Source organism: Gymnoscopelus microlampas (genome assembly GCF_963454915.1).
Source record: "Gymnoscopelus microlampas genome assembly, chromosome: 1".
Lineage (NCBI taxonomy): Eukaryota > Metazoa > Chordata > Actinopteri > Myctophiformes > Myctophidae > Gymnoscopelus > Gymnoscopelus microlampas.
Window position 1 is genome coordinate 28,315,826 of NC_139962.1, and position 19,880 is coordinate 28,335,705.

A 19,880-nucleotide genomic window follows, 5' to 3' on the forward strand; every position below is an offset into this window, starting at 1 on the left:
CGCTTTGTTCAATACAGTGCAAAAATAAAATAATGAAATCATATAGTATGATGATGGCATGCTGGTATGATGGCAGGTTTACCGAAAACAAGAACATACAACTTCAAAGTAATAACAAGAGCAGTGCATGTTTAAAAACTGGGAATGTTACTGGGATCTGATGTTAGCCGGTAAATTATTCCAGTCTGGAGGAGCTCTGAAAATAAAGGCATGTTTACCAATTTCCTTACTGATCAAAGGAACAGAAAAGTAAACCTGAGTATATAGTGTTGTAGGAATGGGGACTAAATAGAGTTTCACGTAAGGAGGATAACTGAAATAAATACATTTGAATACATGTTCAGTCCGTGTAGGGAATGAGGCTTTGCCCCAGGTGAAGGAGTTTAAGTATCTCAGGGTCTTGTTCACAAATGAGGGGAGTACGGAGCAGGAGATCAGCCGGAGAATCGGAGCAGCAGGAACGGTATTGCAGTCGCTGTACCGCACTGTGGTGACGAAAAGAGAGCTGAGCCAGAAGGCAAAGCTCTCGTCTACCGAGCAATCTTCGTTCCTACTCGCACCTATGGTCATGAAGTGTGGGTCATGACCGAAAGAATAAGGTCACGGGTGCAAGCGGACGAAATTAGTTTTCTCAGACGTGTGGCTGGCATCTCCTTTAGAGATAGGGTGAGAAGTTTGGTCACCCGAGAGAGACTCGGAGTAGAGTCGCTGCTCCTTCGCTTGGAAAGGAGCCAGCTTAGGTGGTTCAGGCATCTAGTACGGATGCCTCCCGAGCGTCTCCCTAGGGAGGTCCTTGCTGCATGTCCCACTGGGAGGAGACCCCGGGGCAGACCAAGGACCAGATGGGCGGATTACATCTCCACACTGGCCTGGGAACGCCTCGGGATCCCCAAGGTCAGAAAATGTTGCTCAGGAGAGGAAAGTCTGGAGCTCTCTGCTGGAACTGTTGCCCCCGCGACCCGACTCCGGATAAGCGGTTGAAGATGGATGGATGGATGGATATATGTTGAAGCCAGTGCGTGTCTTCTTACATTTAAAGATGGCCATTGAATTCGGTCATACATTATGCAATGATGCGTGAGAAAAGGACAACCAAGGACAAATCTGACGAGTCTATTGTATGCTGTGTTAAGTGGAACAAGATCTGATTTTGATAAACCACGTCACAATAATCAAACCGTGGTGGGAGTATTATTTGCAAAGCCAGTTTCTTACGAACAATAAGTGAAAAGCAGTTCCTGCATCTATATAAAACATTTATTGATGAACATGATTAATATGAGATTAAAATGTGAGTTCTGAGTCCCAAAATAGGGATGCCAGTTTGAAAGTGGTTAAATGTACAGATCTCGATACTGTACTATATAAACTCAATAGGAAATAGACCATAATAGTAAAAGAGCACATTGCTATTTGCACTATTTTCTGACTGCTGTTGCTATCTCAACCATTATTCCACAAGGGACAGGTGTGTTGGTATGGAAATGGAGACTGAATAATAACATCCTAGTGGGAATATACTGTCTATGCTGTTATTGTGTACATCCTGTAAAGATTAAGTGGACATGGATATGCTAAAGCCCTGAGAATCCCTGACAATAATTCAAGTCCTTATTGCCACATCAAACAGCATTACAAGTGTGCAAGCTTATTTTTGTGCCATCCATTCACCCACCTCTACTAGGACTTATGTTTACTTTATGTGATTGGGGAGCATCATTTGCAGAATGGATTTAGCTGTTAAAAAGACAAAGCTTTTAGCAGCAGTAGTGCAGCATTTGCTCATCTCTCATCTTTCTCTCTAATTTGTCACTGTCACTTGTTTTCATGTTTTTGTGTAAGTGACAGGATGTGAAATTAAGTTTTATCTCTGACATGAGGGCTTTTTACATATTGCCATGCATAGAGAGAGAGAGAGAGAGAGAGAGAGAGAGAGAGAGAGAGAGAGAGAGAGAGAGAGAGAGAGAGAGAGAGAGAGATATGGGTTTCATTATTCAAGCCTTTGACAATGTCGAAATGCATTTCTTCTAATTAATTTAAAAAAGTGGAGGACCTTCCGGTATATTTTTATTTATTTGTAGCACTGGCACACTACTATGCCATGCTTATTTACTTTTGGATTGTTTTTGTAGATACTATTGTTACTTTTCAGTAATCTATCATGGCCATCTAGTATTGCATCAATATGACATGTGCTATCAGTGTGTAGATTGTGAGTGTGAACTGATTCTGAACTTTTCATCACAATGCTGTGTTTGCTTCAAGGAATGTAAGCAACTCACCTCTGCCACCACTGGCAGAGCTGTCTCTGCTGTCTTGAGAATATTATTCTGAAACTCACATGCATAATGCAATTTTTCCCCCAGGTTCTATAACAATAAACTGGTGACCAGCTTGATCAGAATGTAACCATGCCTCATTAAAATGTGCCTAACGTTATTACAATATTGAGTAAATGATGATAAACTACCACCAAATGCCAGGCATTTAAGCAGGTTTTTCATTTTACATTGGGCAACCATATATCATGAGGAAAGTATGAAACGGTCAAATTTCTTCTCAAACAAGAAAATAAGCTTGAGCCCATAAACCACAGTAAGGCTTTGTGGGGACTGTGCAGCCAGACAAGGACTGTGTTTTTTGTTTGCAAACCACTACCTGTCTGAGGCTGTCTCCAGCATAAACCTTGTCCGACCAAGGGCCCAGCTTGAAAGTTTTACATTGAGGTTAATACGGAAGAGACAGTTCATATGAATGGCCTGTAGTTTCACTGTTTTACCCCTGCTGGTGTCAGAAATAATTTATCTTCACGCAAGCGGATACGTTTTTGACACACTTTAGACTAGATTTTCTTAATAAAAATTGTCATAAATACTATATGCTTCCAGTCGCTAGTTTAAAGTCTCCTTTCAATCATCATGATATGCGTTTTGGTAAACTACTGTATGGTCCCATTTATTTTAAAATTGACGATAAAGTAGATTATGCTCTAGGAGGGACAGGATGATTTGATTGACAAGCTACACAACCAATAGCATTCATTCCCCACCCCCGCTCTTGATTGACAAGCTACCCAAACAATAATGGTCTGGTGTCATTCTGCAGGATATGACGCGCTATTGAAAGAGGGGGCGTAACGCTGTCCATTCTTTTTATAGTGTCTGACACATAATTTGGGACCACCTGGTGTTCTGATTTTTCACTGTATACAATCATGGCCAGATGTTCAGAGGAACATCAAACATGAAAGAGATTCATCACCCTGGGGAACTTTGTTTTTTTACAGGGCTCAGTTTGGAGAAGCAAAGAAAGAAAACTTGACGACAAGTACCCCACACTGACTGAAAGAAAAAAATGTACCAACCATCTTCAACACTAGCCATGTCAAAAACAATTCTCAGCTATCTGTCTTTAAAGCCAATTTGCACAAACTTAAACTGTCTTCGTTTCATTAGTCAGGTTCTAACATATCATCCATTAACAAAGGTGTTAAAGTAACTGACAGAACATTAAATAGTCCTGAGCTTACTATGAAAGTCTGCTCGGCTTGTGTGTCTGTGTGCAGTGCACTGCCTGGGTGCGGCCAACAGAGTGCGCCAGAGTGCAGCTACAGTCAAAACACAAACACACACACACACACACACACACACACACACACACACACACACACACACACACACACACACACACACACACACACACACACACACACACACACACACACACACACACACACACACACACACACACAAAGTCTGTAAATATACAATATTTTCGAGCTGCGTTCGCTTCCAGCGTTCGCGCGTCTTACTTGTTTGTCTCATTTACTAAAGTAGGTGTATCAGAGAAAAAGGTGTTATCATCTGCTAAAGTCACACTATAAATACTTTATGACACTACTGGAACTAGTCAGGCATGTTTTGACTTACTTAGTTCAATCTTTTAACCATTTTATGAACCCTAGCGTCTCTATTATGGGCACGTCATAATAGGTGAACATCCTGGAAAATGGCTGATCTACAACGCGAAAATAGCTCTATAAGCTTGCAACATGACGCAAAGTGACGCAACGTGTTGTGAGCTTGTGGAGTGGCCATTTTCGATGAAGAGATTTGCTGTAGAGGGAAAAAAGGTGGGTACCAAGAACAGTTTGGAGCCAAAGAAAGAAGGCACCTGAGCAAACCTGGACAATTGAAGCCTTTTATTCACAGGGTGCAGGCAAATATGGGTGACATCGAAATATTGTCACGTTTTATTTGCCTAAACCCTGTGAATATTGGAATCAATTGTTCGAGTTTGCTCCAGTGCCTTCTTTCTTCATGCCTACGAGTCCTGCACCATGAGATGCGGAGACCGGACCAGCCTGAACTTGGCATGAGGTGCGGTGGAACTCCCATTGTACAGTTTAGACCCCTTGGGAGACCCGGGTCCACAAAGTATTAAGGGTAAGTTAAAACTGGGGTTATAGGCTTGTACCTATTTCATGGCTATTGGCTCTTACTGTCCTCCTTAATGTTTATATTCTCTGTTGCACTGTAAATGGAAGGCAGTGGACTCAACCCCCAGATATACACATAAAAAAATCCAGACCCATATATTATTTGTGGCTCAGGTCAGACACCTTTAGCACACTGGTGAGAGTCTACAGAGGTTGGACTCATTATTATTGTCTCCGCCAGGCCGAAAGGCGTGGCGAGAGAGTATGTTTTGCCGTCCGTCCGTCCGTCCGTCCGTCCTTCCGTGTGTCCGTCCGTCCGTCCTTCTGTCTGTTAACAGCTAATCTCCGCCACCGTTGGCCCGGTCGCTGTGCAACTGCGCACACACACTCCCTGGATGCCACAGCAGAACCTCTGCCCCACATTTTTCAAATCAGCCTCATGGTGGCGCTATAACAGGCCGATTCACGTTTTTAGCTATAACTGCACCGATCTGCGTGCAACTTTTGCACACTCCTTCGAGGCCAAGGAAAAACCTTTTCCCTGCATTTTTCACATACTGTATGCCTTTTAGAGCGCCACCAGGAGGCTGAGTTTTGTAAAACACATTTTTTGCTCTTACTCCTTCAGATTCTGTTCAAAAATCACGCAAATCGGTAGTAATACCGTTGACTGACAACCCCTTCAACCAATGATCGTTTTTCCCCTTCAGCCAATCAGCAGTTCATTTTGACGAGCTCCAGACTATGTGACGCAACGGGACTTTTGGGACGGCCATGCCGAAAATAGGTTGCCTTATTGGGATACATGCGTGTCACTCCCCGCCCCTGCCGGTTCTCTAAATTTATATTTTTAAATAGGCTCTGTCATGATTAATTGACCACATATATGAAGTTAAACAACAAAATTCTATCCAAACGATATGTTAATAGTAAATTCCGTGCCTCAAAAAAGAAGTTTGAGACCGTTTTAAGAACGAAACTAAGAAGTGACGGCACTCGGACAACAACAATGGCTGCCGTTCGTTTTTTTTCGGCGGCTCTCAGGCTGCACTCGGCTTCATTCGGGCTCACTCGAACTCGCCACCTGATTGGCCAACGTAAGCTGTCAATCACAGAACAATGAGCGACGACGCTGATAGGCTCGTCGGTTCGGCGAACAGAGCGATTATTGGAGAAAGGCGGTTCCGGCCAGACTCCTTCCTGAAATCAAATGGAAATGAGATTTCCGGAGGGAGGGTTTACCAGGCTAATTCCCACTAGGCCGAGGAAGAAATGCCACCCTTTTCACATTGGCCTGTTATGGCGCCACCAGCTGGTCTAATTTAGCAAACCACATTTTTGGAACAAAATGCCTCAAATCATGAATGCAGTGTCCGATTGCCGTGCAAGGCCTAAGAACAAATGGCACCCTTTTCACATTGGCCTATTATAGCGCCACCAGGAGGCCATAATAACCTACCTGACCTGGCGGAGACTTGTGCTCCGAGGAGCACTTTTTCTAGTTATTATTATTATTATTATAGAATAATCTATAGCATCATTGGTACAGTACATTACATCCCATTTTGACTGAAATCATGCAAAATCCTACTTTAGAAGACATGACAGTAAGATATGGGATGTGTAGGCTTAAACTGTATTTAGATTCCATCCTCAACTCAGGATTCATAAAAATATGACACATCTTCAATTCATTAACCGCTTACTACAGTATAATACTGCAAATGACATACAAACTTGAATGCTGTTGAAAGGCTCTGAAACAAGATAATAATTTAGCTGGGAATGTTGTAATTTTGTGTCATTGTCTTATGAATAGTGCCTAGTTATTCACACAGCAATTATGGTTGGATACACTGTAAAAATAAGAAACTTTAAAACATTTAATTGCACATGCAGCTCAATTACACATGCACACAGGCAGCTCCTCTTCCAGCCCCAAAAATGTCAAGTCTGAGAACCTTTTTAATTATTACTTTGACCTGAATTATCTTGTGAGGTACTGTAGGTGAGTGGGTGAAAGAATGCTCTCACTGACCTCATCAGGGTACAGAGACCAGCTTGCATACATTAACATCTATAGCTGCTGCTCTGCCATTTCTGTTGCTGTGGGGCTTAATTATTGAAAAGTCAGAGAATACTGCTGTGACTGTAAGCTTCTCACTGTCCAGAATAAAAGTAAACATAGTGCTTCCTCTGACACGACATCCCCACAGTATAATGTCTTAAGCTGCTGGAGTATCATTGTAATGCATGTAATGCATTTCTGTCTGTCTGTCAATGGGATGAACGTCTCACTGGGCAGTACTACAGGATGGAGCAGTAGCTAGCCGCAGACCACGTCTTAAGACGTGGTCACTAAACGTGACAAGATAAACATCAACATAAAATAATAAAATGTCCAGATCGTCGAGTTTTGATGTCAGCTTCCATCCAATTCCATTTTCTCCCTGTCTAAATGTTCTTCTCGTTACCCAATCCATCACAATCAAGAACAAGAATCCTGACATATTGCATCCTTGTTTGATGCCGGTTTTAATGTTGAACCACTTAAATATTTCTCCTTGATTTTCTACTGCACACTGGAAGTCTTCATAAAACGTTCTAACCATTCTCACAATTTTCTCTGGGACTCTGAATTCTTCATAATCATCAACAGGCTTTCATGATGGACAGAGTCGAAAGCCTTTTGGAAGTCTACAAAGTTCAGTTATAGTGTTGCTTGCCACTCATTAACCTGTTCAATGATGTTTCACAGTATGAAGACTAACTCTGTTGTTCCCCTAGCCTTTCTGTAACCTGCTTGTTCCTTTCTCAGCCTGCAATCGATTCCATTTCTTATGCGATCTACAATCCTGCCAAGTATCTTTCCCACTACATAGAGTATGGTTATGCCTCTCGAGTTCTTGCATTCTTTGAGATTTCCTTTCTTTGCTAGTTTGATGATAAAATAATACATATATTTACATGATCTGTTTTCTGAAGTAAGCTTTTGACATTCAAGTGAATTATTGTTGTCTCGGCTGACTATGTTTTGCACCCTGTCCGTCCGTCCGTCCGTCCGTCCGTCCGTCCGTCCATCCGTGTGTCTGTCTGTGATCAGCTAATCTCCGGCACTGTTAGCCCGATCGACGTGAAACTGTGCACACACACTCCCTGTGACATCGGCCTATTATAGCGCCACCAGGACGGCGATTTTTGCAAAACATTTTTTTGGGATATTACTCCTACAGATTTTGTCTAAACATCACATAAATTGGTACACAGTATCTCTAGTTATGTGATCAGTCCAATTTTTCATATGCCATCCTGATTGGTGAATTCCAAACATTGCTGACCTGTACTCAGAGGAGCACTTTTTCTAGTTTCTGTTCTTAAAGGTAATTGGGTTGAATAGAGTTTTTAGAGTGGGATCAGAGGTAGTGATAGAAGGCCAAAGGGGGGGTTGTAAATTAAAGGCAGTAACAGTGTGATTTGAATAATGAATAGGGTATCTATCAGTGATTCAAGTAGGAATGATCCGAGGAGAGATATATTCTTGGGATGATTAGAGTAAAGAGGTCCTTTCATATCCAAGTGACAACTCAAGCCTGGACTGGAGGGTGAAGGTCTAAGGTTTGACAATCCAAGATATTACTGTATAAGGTAAAATAATACTGGAAACATATTGTTCCTACAGTACATGGGACATTAGATTTGGTTTGCAGGAAGCCCCCTTGATTTTGAGTTGTTTTATGCAGGTAAAACACCAGCTGAGATAACAAATATATACCTCCCCTCCTCACACGAGGCGAGAGATAGCATGTCTGCCCATTTCTTGAGAAATGCAGGTAGAAATAGTTGTAATATGTACAAGGCTTGACCCTCTTCCCATTATCTGTACATAGTCTTTACGCAACATTTTCTTTATCTCAAAATGTTTGAAAAATTGTAAAAAAAATAGCAGATGCGACACATCTTGTAGACACAGCTTGTAGATAGTCTATTTTAGCTATTGTCTTATAACGACTTGAATGGCTTTAGTGGTTACGTTGTGTAAGCACACCAGCATAATCATAATCGCTGGTGTGTAATGACCTTTACTGTTAAAGTACAACTGTTATCTGCTTGTTAGAACATCATGCATCCTATCTATTCCTGTTCATATCCTATCTCGCCTACAGTGTGTATCAGTCATATCATATATCATATTTAAAAAATAATGCAGCTTCTGCAAACGTAAAATTATGCTTGTCATGACACTGCCGTGTTGCTGTCATCTTGTTCCTCAAGCTCGCACTTGCTTGCAGAAGGGTAATTCAATCGAATGACCATGCAGTCAGCACCTCCGACTAGCGGAGAGCGATCAGGATCACAACAGCGGATTCTAAATCACAACAGAAATGTAATTTTGTTCACATTTCAGCCCACAGAGGGACTCTCAATTATCCTGTCAGCTACTGGGGCTCTTTTCCACTGCGGTGTCCTCTACATGAGTTTGTTTCCCTGTGCAGAGACCTGTCTTGTAGAGGCCACATCCTGGATCACACCCTGGAAACATTGTTGATTAGGGCTGTTTTACGCTGACACACTCGCCTTTCATCAAGGACGGCACTTCTGATAAACATCTCCCACTGTTAAAGATGGCAGAGTGTAATTTTCAACTCTGTCTCTTTCCTCTGATGAATATTCACCCCTCTCTTTGCTGCTTGTCCTCGGGGCAATTGATAGCTCATTATTCACACAGAACAGAAAAAAGAAAAAAAAAAAAAAAGAAAAACATCACAGAAATGCAGCTGCGGAAAAGCCATAGCAAAGACATCCATGTCGACAAACTAAATGGTATTGTCCTTGAGGCATACTTTGCAGCCGAGCTAAATTGGCTCCCTGACACAACAACATCAATTCCAAGTGCCTGTGTTTGCAAATGGGACGTAATGGTGGCTGTTTGGTAGACATGCTGAGCCAGCTAAGTAGCTTCTCCCTCAAAGCTCCCTGCTGGGTCACTCAGACGTGTTGCACAAAGTCTGAGCATCTCCAGTAGCACAAACACTGGACAGCACTGGTCACATGTATTTAAAACCCCACTCATCTCTCTCTCAGCCCCCTGAGTACTTTCCTATCCATGCTGCCTAAGATCATGGTGCTAATTGCCTCTGCAGGAGGGATATTATGGCTTGTTGAGAGGGATGAAGCATCGCACTGAAGTCTGTATTCCTATTCCTAAATTGTCACTGGGATTTCCACAGCCACCACATTCTTCTTTAACTGTGGCAGTGGCTGATTACTACAGGTGACAGGTTCCTTAGCCCGTTCTCCTGGAGAGGTAACGGGTGGGAGTGGAAGGATCACCAGTGGGAAAAGAGAATGAAAGAGCAACAGAGCTGAACAGCCCTTATTTCTCATTTCCCAACGGCATAGCTGTCAAATTAATGTGGGGGGGCAACGGGTTTGCTGCAAATAACTGCAACGAAGAGGAAGCTGATAGCAAAAAGATATGTATACATTTTCAACACTAAGAGGGCTCAATGTATTAAAAGAATAAATCCTGTATGGGCAGCATTTTGAGACAATATTATTATCTATCTATCAAGGCTTACATTATGAGATCCTGCAATGAAACAACTAAAGCATTAAAACATGATATTGTCTTCTTTCAGGAATACATTAACGATGAGCTACATTTGATTTGTTTAAAGTCATCAGTCCAAAGCTTATGTTTTAAGTCTTAATCTGTTCCTGCATGCCACTGTGGCTGAGCAAATATGGCTTGCATGCTTGCTTGCTTGATTGATTGATTGATAATCTCATTACTCATTTTATATTATCACAATTATTAATTATTGATAATGAGGATTTTTGGTTGTCATAATATATATATAATTGTCTTAACGGCTTTGTCAACACAGTCTCACTCCCAAGACTTTGTTGGCATTATATAGCTTGTCTTGAAATTGGAAGGTTCTTGATCCCCAGCTCCTGGCTTTGATCCATTTGACCCCTAACTGCCCTCGATGAGCAGGTTGTTGCCTTGCATAGTTGCTTCTGCCATCGGTGTGTGTGTGTGTGTGTGTGTGTGTGTGTGTGTGCGCGTGCGTGCGTGCACGTGTGTGTGTGCGCGTGTGTGCGTGCGTGCGTGCGTGAATGTAATTCTACATTTTCATCCCACGATTTTTGGAACCCATTTTTTCACCCAGTGCCAATGCCTAAACTGTAATCCTGGGCGCTGCTCTCCCCCTGCCCCGAATTGAGCTCATGCTTCCTTCAACACATGAGGAGTGAGCAGGCCGCTTATCACCTGACAGGGGAGAGTTTCCCCAGTAGAAGGTAGCGCGTGGAGGAACATGTTATTCCAACCAGTTCCTTTCCCCTCTATCAGGCGCCCCGGCTGACCAGGGGGAGGCAGTATAGAGACCAGGATTACTGCGTGTTTTTTTGTGAGGGTACCTACCCTAGGAGACACGGGGAGAACATGCAAACTCCACAAAGAAGTAAATGCACATTGTAAAGCACTTTGGAGAAAGTTGCAGTAGAAATGCAACTTTTTTTTTTAAATTTTCATTGTACTTATATCTGTGGTACCATATCTGTGGTGTAATTGTAGGCTATGTAATGACTGCTGTGATTTTATTGTTCCTCTGTGAGCCTGATGGTTGGGGAGAGGTTTGTATGAGGTTTGTACTTTGTTCTGGTTATATTACGCCTTGTGTAATAATGAGGCGATGAAGGCAAGGCGCAACAGCTGACCAAATAAATTGTTTGAATTAATGTTAAAGTTTCATGACTACATAATTGCATTGCATAAAAATCTTGATTTTCTATTCATTTTGATGAATTGTGCAGCCCTAGTTCCCACTGATTGCTTCTCCTCAGTTGTTGTAATAGCATTACACTACGTGGATAGTTCCACTCTACGGGAGGACAGTGTACTGCAGTTAGTTGGAAACACTGGACAGTGACCTTGAACCGTACATCTTCAGAACCTAATTAATCCATTATCGTTTCTCCATGTCCCATAAATCAACTTGTCACTTCCAGCCGGGTAGCAGAAAACAGTGAACCATTTATTATATCCATATTAAATTGCGGATAAAAAAACTAAACAAAACAGAAAACCATAAACCTGCCGTGGATGAATTTCAGCTGCTATCATTCACATTATTTCATCATGCCTTGATTTAAAGTACATGTTGAAACATGAAATGAAAAAGTGATTGACTGATACAGGATCAGCAGTGGTTCCCAAACCTTTTTGCTCGAGACCCAAAAGAGAAATTTGGCATCTGCTCGGGACCCAAACTAGTGAAAATATCCGATCTACAAGCTCACAATGCGTTGCACTGTGATGCGTTGAGAGCTTATAGATGATTTTTTAAATGTATTTATGGAATTAAATTTTCATCTTTTATTTGAGCAAATTCAATGTACGAAACAAAAAAGGAATATTTCCTTGCAACCCCCCCAAAAAAATAGGTTTGCGACATTGCAACCCAAACGCATAGGTCCCAACCCAGTGTTTGGGAACCACTGTGACCATTTCTATCACCTACAGACATAGAAATGGCTCTCGAGGGATTTGTTGAAAGTATATTACACCTCATTATATTAAAAAAGAAAATAGAAAATCATTACCCAAACCTAAGGTACATTCATGAAACCCAATCAGAACTTCTATTATACAACAGGTAGTTCCGACCAAGCAATCTGATTGGTTGAAATAGCTTTCTAGCCGTGCTTCAAACCAGCATCATAGCACGGGCCTAATCACATTAATAAATCACTCCGCAGTGCAGTCCAGTCCGCACCTGATTAGACCATTATATGGCACAGCTGTGCTGTGAAGTCACTCTGTCCCACGGTAGGAAAACAAACACAGTAGCCTGACCCACCGCCGCCACCGGAGAACAAACAGCTATGCAAAATGGACTATGTTGTTAATTTGGTGGATTTACGGTTGATCAATGGTTAGAAGGTTATAAATATCCTCCTGTGTAAAGTAAAATGACTCCCATTTCGTTAACAGTCCAGTAGGCTATATGCTCCGTCGTACGACCGTGTCACGCGGCCAAAATAGCCGATCTACAAGTTCACAACGCGTTGTCAGCTTGTAGATCAGTTATTTTGGCCGCGTGACACGGTCGTACGACGGAGCATATAGCCTACTGGAATTCATTCCACTGCGCAAGCATTGATAGCTCAGCTGTGTTGATGAGACTGTGCCTCAAACTCAAAGCACTGCTACAGGGACTATTTAATGTCTCTCAGTCAAAAACTCTTCTCTTTACAGGGAAACGGACAATAGCGAAACATTTTTATTATTAATTGCCCCACAATATGAATACATTTTGTTGGTAACTGTTGTATAATCGCAATATTACACTCGAGGGTGTGCTTTACCTTACATTATTGGCACTTCAGTGATGCTGGCGGAACTCGGCTTCGCCTCGTTCCTGACCGCATCACTGGCGTGCCAATAATGACGGTAAAGCACACCCTCTCGTGTAATATTGCTTAATTCACCACCAGTGACATAAATTGTCTACTCAGTAGACTCTACTGTGTAGTTGTAGACTACACAGTAGTCGTGGTAGTAGAGGCACTTTTCATTCAGCTCTCATGGGCTAGGATGTCATATTGTAATGTCGTAGTTGTCTAACTTTATGAGCCGAAGGCACATTAATTATAATAGCCTACATTTGAAATTTTCACCTTTAATACGGACGGCAGGTTGAAAGTGGTTAAAACATATTTTCTTAGGGTATACAATTTGCCTCTGTATTGGTAAATGAGTGCGCACAAAGTACTGATAGTAAATAAATAAAACATTCTTAACTTTTTATATAGTTTTATATACTATTGCAATAATCTGTGGTTGTCTCAAAATCCTACAGCACACCTGGACTTACTACTCTTATCTGTACCTCTCTTGTGTTTCTCTCTATTGCTGCTATGACACCAGAATTTCCCTGTGAGGATCAATAATGTTTGATCTTATCTTATCATATACCCATGGGATAGAGCTATACACTCTGCTCTATGTATTCCCACTGTTCAAGTACAGTAATTGTCAGCCCTGGTTTCCTACATTATCTCTTCCTTTTCATTCGCTGGCCAAGTAGGCCTACTGTGCTGGGTGACTTCTGATGCTGTAACATGGGTGTAAACTACTCACCACCTTGTGGAAAATATCTCAGTTCAGTTACATAACACTGTATTAAAAGCTGTTTATGTAATGATTGCAGTCTTGAGCTGGGTGGGTGTTGATAGTTAAGGCTATCAAGTGGTCATACTCACTCACTCACTCACAAAGTCTAAAAGCATTAAATTGGTTATAATACAAACAAATACAAAATATATTTTACATTTCTTCAACCACAACAGACGCTGCAACTAGCCGTCACTTTCTTGTTACTTTCTCACTTTCTCCCAATTGGCTAAAGCCAAGGCCAGCCAATGAGGGGTCGCCAATGCTTCCCATACTCTGAACCAAGCCTCCAGAACCGTGGTAGAACAGTGAAGCTGCCGTCGCCTGGTGGTCAAATCTTTGATTGCAAGACTTCCGCATTTACACACATACGCACGCACACACACACACACACATTAACTCCCTCCCTATAGCTTCCTTCCTGAGATGTCTAGCCAGTTTTCAACTGGGACACAAGGTCCAGTACAGGGTCTGCATGAGGGCGGCGGGACTTATGGCGTCGGCCATTTCCCTAGTACGCCTGGGCAGGCTACACATGAGACCTTTTCAGAGATGGATGGGCTCCCTCAGGATGCCGGCAACTCAGGGTTCTCCCCGCGTGACGGTGTCCGCGGAATGCATGCGATCCCTCCAACAATGGAAAGTATCTTCCTTTCTGTTGGAGGGCGTCCCGGTGGGGAGGGTCATCTCGAGGAAGATGATCACCACCGATGCCAGCCTGACAGGCTGGGGCGCAACTTGCGAGGGCCGGGCGGCCAGGGGTCTGTGGGACCGCAATACGAGGACAGCCCACATCAACAACTTAGAGTTGTTTTTTGTGGCAGTGAAACACTTCAAGCCCCACATCGGTGGTTGTCACGTTCTGATCAGGACGGACAATACCACGACCATGGCCTACATCAACAAACAAGGAGGTTTGAGATCTCCTACTTTGGACGGTCTGGCGCGGAGGTTGATACTGTGGTGCGACACGCACCTGAAATCAATCAGCGCTAGGGGTGTGCCGATATATCGTCCCGCGATATATCGCGATACGTTTTCGCGACGATATGTATCGTTTTGGAAAAAAAAAAAAAACTTTTTTTTTTTTTTTTACCAATCAAAATAATCAGGCATGCAAACAGCCCCGAGGTGAAAAGGGTGACAACATGTTGTTTTTTTTCGGCTCAGGTGTCACACTATTGCCCTATTTGGATTCAAAACGGCTGAAAAGCTACAAGTTTGCATGTCTGAAACAGAATTATTTGTTTGCATTTCCTTTTTTTCTCCCCTATTTATTTTCATAATAAAAAAGTGCGTATCGTATCGAAATCGTATCGAAGTTGTGAGCCAAATATCGTATCGTATCGTTTCGTGAAATTAGTGTATCGGCACACCCCTAATCAGCGCCTCTCATGTACCTGGACTTCTGAACAGAGGAGCCGATCTTCTGTCCAGGTGCAAGGTTCGCTATCCAGACTGGTCGCTGCACCCCGCGGTGGCGGACCAGATATGGATCAGATTTGGACGGCCCCAGGTAGACCTTTTTGCATCGGAGGAGAACGCAAAATGCTCACTGTTCTTCTCGATGAGCGGTCAGACTCCGCTGGGCCTGGACGCCCTGGCGCACGAATGGCCAGGGGGGCTGCTTTATGCGTTCCCTCCACTGGAGCTGATCCACCCCACAAACGGATCAGGCTCCGAGGCCTGACGGTGCTGCTGGTGGCTCCGGCAGGGGGCAAAGTGGAGTGTGTTCGAGGAGTGGTGTCTGGGACGGTCCCCGGTTGTGGTCCCGTTCCAGAACTCAGTCGCTGACATCCTGATTTTCCTAGAGAAGGCATTCCCTAGATTGGATATACGGAATGCCTTCTCTACGATCAAAGTGTACCTGGGGGCCATCTCAGCCAACCATGTCGGCTTTAATGGGAAAACCATGGGACAGCCCCTCGTGTGCCAGTTCATGAAGGGCGCGTTGCGTGAATATCCTGTCTCACAGTCCTTGTATCCCACGTGGGACTTGGTCCTGGTGCTCGACTCACTCTCTCGTCCTCCTTTTGAACCATTGGAGACGGTGGAACCAAAGTTCCTCACGTTCAAGACGGTACTCCTGGTTGCGCTGACAACAGCGAAACGGGTGAGCGATATGCATGCCCTCTCGGTGGTTTCAGAGTGCATGAGGTTCGCAGGTGATGGCAGTAGGGTTGTTCTCAAACCTAACCCGACTTTCGTCCCCAAGAACCACCTAGCGGTGGTTACGCCAACTGAGCTGGTGGCTTTTCATCCGCCTCCGTTTGCCTCAGAGGAGGATCGGAGGCTGCACTGTCTTTGTCCAGTAAGAGCCCTGCGGCTGTATGTCCAGAGGACTGCGGCCCTGAACCGTCCAAGCCAGCTGTTCGTCTCCTTGGGCCCTGGGCCAGGGGGCATGGCGGTGACTAAGACTTTCCCGTTGGATTGTGGAGGCTATTTGCCTGGCCTACACTAGTAAGGGAGCCCCAGTGCCTGACGGTCTGAGGGCGCACTCTACTAGAAGTGTATCGAGGTCCTGGGCCCTCCTCGAAGGGGTGTCCTGGGCCCTCTTCAAAGGGGTGACGACCAACTCGCTGCACAGCAGCGAGTTGGTCGTCTCCATCGACTTTCGCTGTTTTCTACAGCCTGGACGTGGCGTCGTCTTCCATGACACAGTCCTGGGCGTGGCTTCCACCTTAAGGTGGGTATAGGTGCTTAGAACGGATGTAGGATTTGTTCATGCCCTTCTACCTTAGTGTTTGATAGGCCGACGTTTGGGCCTTAGATTAATAAGGCGGACTTCGGTCTGTCAGGGCCCTCGACTAACTAGACAGGCTAGACAGGTCTTGTTGGTAACATGTGTACTCTTGCTGATGTTACGTACTTCACGCAACATTCTGGTGTACAGTAGCACCCATCTAGAGACTTCTGCAGGGTTGACTTCAGGGTCCAGCATTCACTGCCATAGAGGAGAACAGACTCTACCGTTGCATAGAAGAAGCTGAGTTTGATTTGACGGGGGAGGTTGGAGTTCCATACACTGGTCATGCCGTTCAGGGCCCTCCATGCAAGTGCCTTCCTCACTTTAAGATCTTGCTCGGATGAGTTGAGCCCAGGTACTTAAAGTCCCGGGTATGCCATCCGGCCCAGCACTTTTGCCCTGCCTCACTGTGGCTTTCGCCCTGACAAGCTCACTGGCTGTGAAGGGACCATCATTGATGTGCAGGTTCTGGAGGAATGCTGGTATATTTTCCTCAGCTCCTTCCGCTGTTGTGCCCAGAAGCCTTTGGAAGTGGTTGAACCAGGTCGACACCCTCTCCTCAGGGCTGTGTCCCTCGACCTGTCCCTCCTTTGTCCTCTTCCGCCCAGTCATATCATTGATGACCCTCCAGGCTGCCTTTTACCCTGCGCTGCCTGCACTCTACGCACACTCTCCATCAGTTCCTCCCCTTTGATGGTGTCGTAAGTACTGAAGAGAAACTGTTTGGCTTCGTTCAGTACCCCACGTCTCTCCACGGTTGGCTCACGCCATGCATCTGCTCACAGACAGATGCACTTGTTTTCTTTATAGTGGTAGCCAAGCTGTAAATGACATTTCAGGTCAGTCTTGTTTATATTTATAGCCTGCACTGCATTTCTTTACAGAGGAGTCACTTATTCCGCTGACCTATACGTGATCCTGTGTAGGTTAGTGAGGAGGTAGTGAGGAGTGATGCTGCTGCTGTAGGTGAATGAAGCTTTATCACTCTTTGGAACCATGACCAATTTGCCCTTCTGTAATATGGCAGCTGCGGCCAGTTGGCAAGTCAATGGTAGCCGTCTCGTTGACTATGAAATTGTCTGGCACTGTTCAGAAGGCTTGACAGCAAAATTTGGCAGTTTCAGTCTTGACCCTTCCCCATGGATGCTTAGTTTGCACAGTTTTTCCTGCTTGGCTCTCTCCTCTTTAAGAGTTTCTTTCAGTGGTTTTGCAGACCTGCTAGTTTGTTCTGTCATAGCCTTTGATACCTTAACTACTTAAACACTAAGCTGACCGGTGTCCCCCACAGGGTCTATACATGTTGCCCTCCCTTTCCCCGCTACACCAAATCTCTTTGCAGAAAATAGCTAATCTACAAGCTGCCAGATCAGCAATTTTCAACAAGGGTGCGTTCGAAAATTACGCACCGGAGCACACTCGCCTATTAGTTTGTATTGGCCAGTGCGCTCAGTGCTGTATTTTCGAACGTACCCTAAATGTTCGCCCCCAGAATAGGGACGCTTGGGTGCATGTGGTTAAGACCTGGTTTAGGGACTTCAATTATATAGCTGCTCTTTTTGTACTAAGGGTTGTCTAACTAGCAGTGTTGGATTACCTTGTCTACTTTAAAATGTAGCAAGAAGCAACTAGTTACACTTCATAGAAAAGTAACTGAGCTCCATTAAAAAGGTCTCTTTCAAATAAGTAGCTGGCTACACAACAAGTTACTTTGTAAAAGTAGTTTGCTATAATGAAGGTACTTTGTACCTAATGTGGTTGGTAAAGTTATGACATTGACTGATTCAGGGCTATAGGCCATAAGAACAGGTCTTTCATCACTTTTGTAAAAAAAAAAAGAAGTGCTAGTGCGTGACCTACCGCTGTCCATCAGCAGTGGTGCTGAACCATTTGCCAATCAAATGATTTTAGTAAAAAACATGTTGTTGGAATGGAAATATACAGTAATCCATTATTTCTTCTTATTCTTTTCAATGTGTGCATACAGTAGGCATTTCATTGTCTGGGTTCTATGTTAGCAGCAAACCTAAGGCAGAAAGACATTTAAACTGTACACTTCAATATTTGTTATTGCGAGTCATATCATCATTGCAATATTCAACAATGTTATCGTATATCACATGTTTTCCTAATATCTTCCAGCCCTACGACACAATAATGCGCCAATTTCTGGTTGGGGGATGGTGCAGTCAGTGGGAAAAACATTAAACAAACCAGATTGATGTGAATCAGAATTAACAGACACAGCCAAATAATACCAATTAATAAACATCAAGGTTTAACTTTGATGGGATTTTTAAAAAGCTGAAGGTCTTGTCGTCATCTTGATGTGAAATTCAAAGTATCTCGATTAACATATTTAATAAAAGTAACTTTTTTCTAGGTCTGCGCACGTTGTATTCCTCTAACAGATCTAACAGTGCAATTCTCTGGAAAAGGGAAAATCACTCATGAAGATTAAACTATGTGGCCAACATTTTATCAATTGACAACAGTTCATCACCTTCTTTGCTCTGCCATCTATGAACACACTTGACCGACAGTCATGGGCATGTGCAGGCACTGTGATTTTGCTAGGATATGTATCAGGCAGAAATGTAAATATCCTTAACAATCAGAAACACAAGTGTGTGGTGGCTGAGATTCTGGGTCGTCACATTGTAATCCTGTCATGCAAGCCACAGCTAGAAGCAGCTGCAGAGAAAGCTTTTTAAATGGTCGGAATATTTAATATGATCTCCTGCCGCCTGCCTCAGGTACATCTCAGCATTTCCCGTCGACGTTTAGCCCACAGTATATCACAAAGTAAATTGATTGTTCAACTCCATTAAGAGGAATATTACTGTAACCTTATGTTTTGTTATATTCCTCTCAGTGAGGTCAAACATTGGATTTCTGTTCAGCATAATTTTGTCATTATATTTGGGAACGCCACTGTGTATTTGATCAAGAGAGGTAGTGAGAAAGCTATTATATTCCATGCCCTTCGGCTCTTGAAAGCCCTATCAGGCAATATCAGAGAGGCAGAAACTCTCAGTACCTTTACAAATCTTACATCATTCAAACATGTTTTCAGTTAGCCTGCTCTGGCTTTTATTTTTATTTATTTATTTGATCTGTTACTGTTGTATTATCTTAGCATGTATTATTTTTCTTCTTTTTCTTTCTTTGTTTAAAATTTTCTTTACTTCTATTGAATTATCTGTTTTGATCTGTTTCAGACTTGAGTGGAAACATACTGTACATTTACATCACTGATAATGAATAAATATTGTTTTAAATTGAAAGCCATTTTACTCTCAAATGACACAATCCACAGGCTATCAAAAACTCACATTGCTGCTGTTCCTCTAACAAAACTGACTTTGCTATCTTTCATTACCTTACATCTTACACGGTCTTACATTACCAGGACTCCAGTGCACACCGATACTCCTCTAGGACTGTTCCGTCTGTGTACTGCCTGCCAGGACCCAGTGTCTTGACTGAGCAGTGTTTTGTTCAGCTCTGAACTT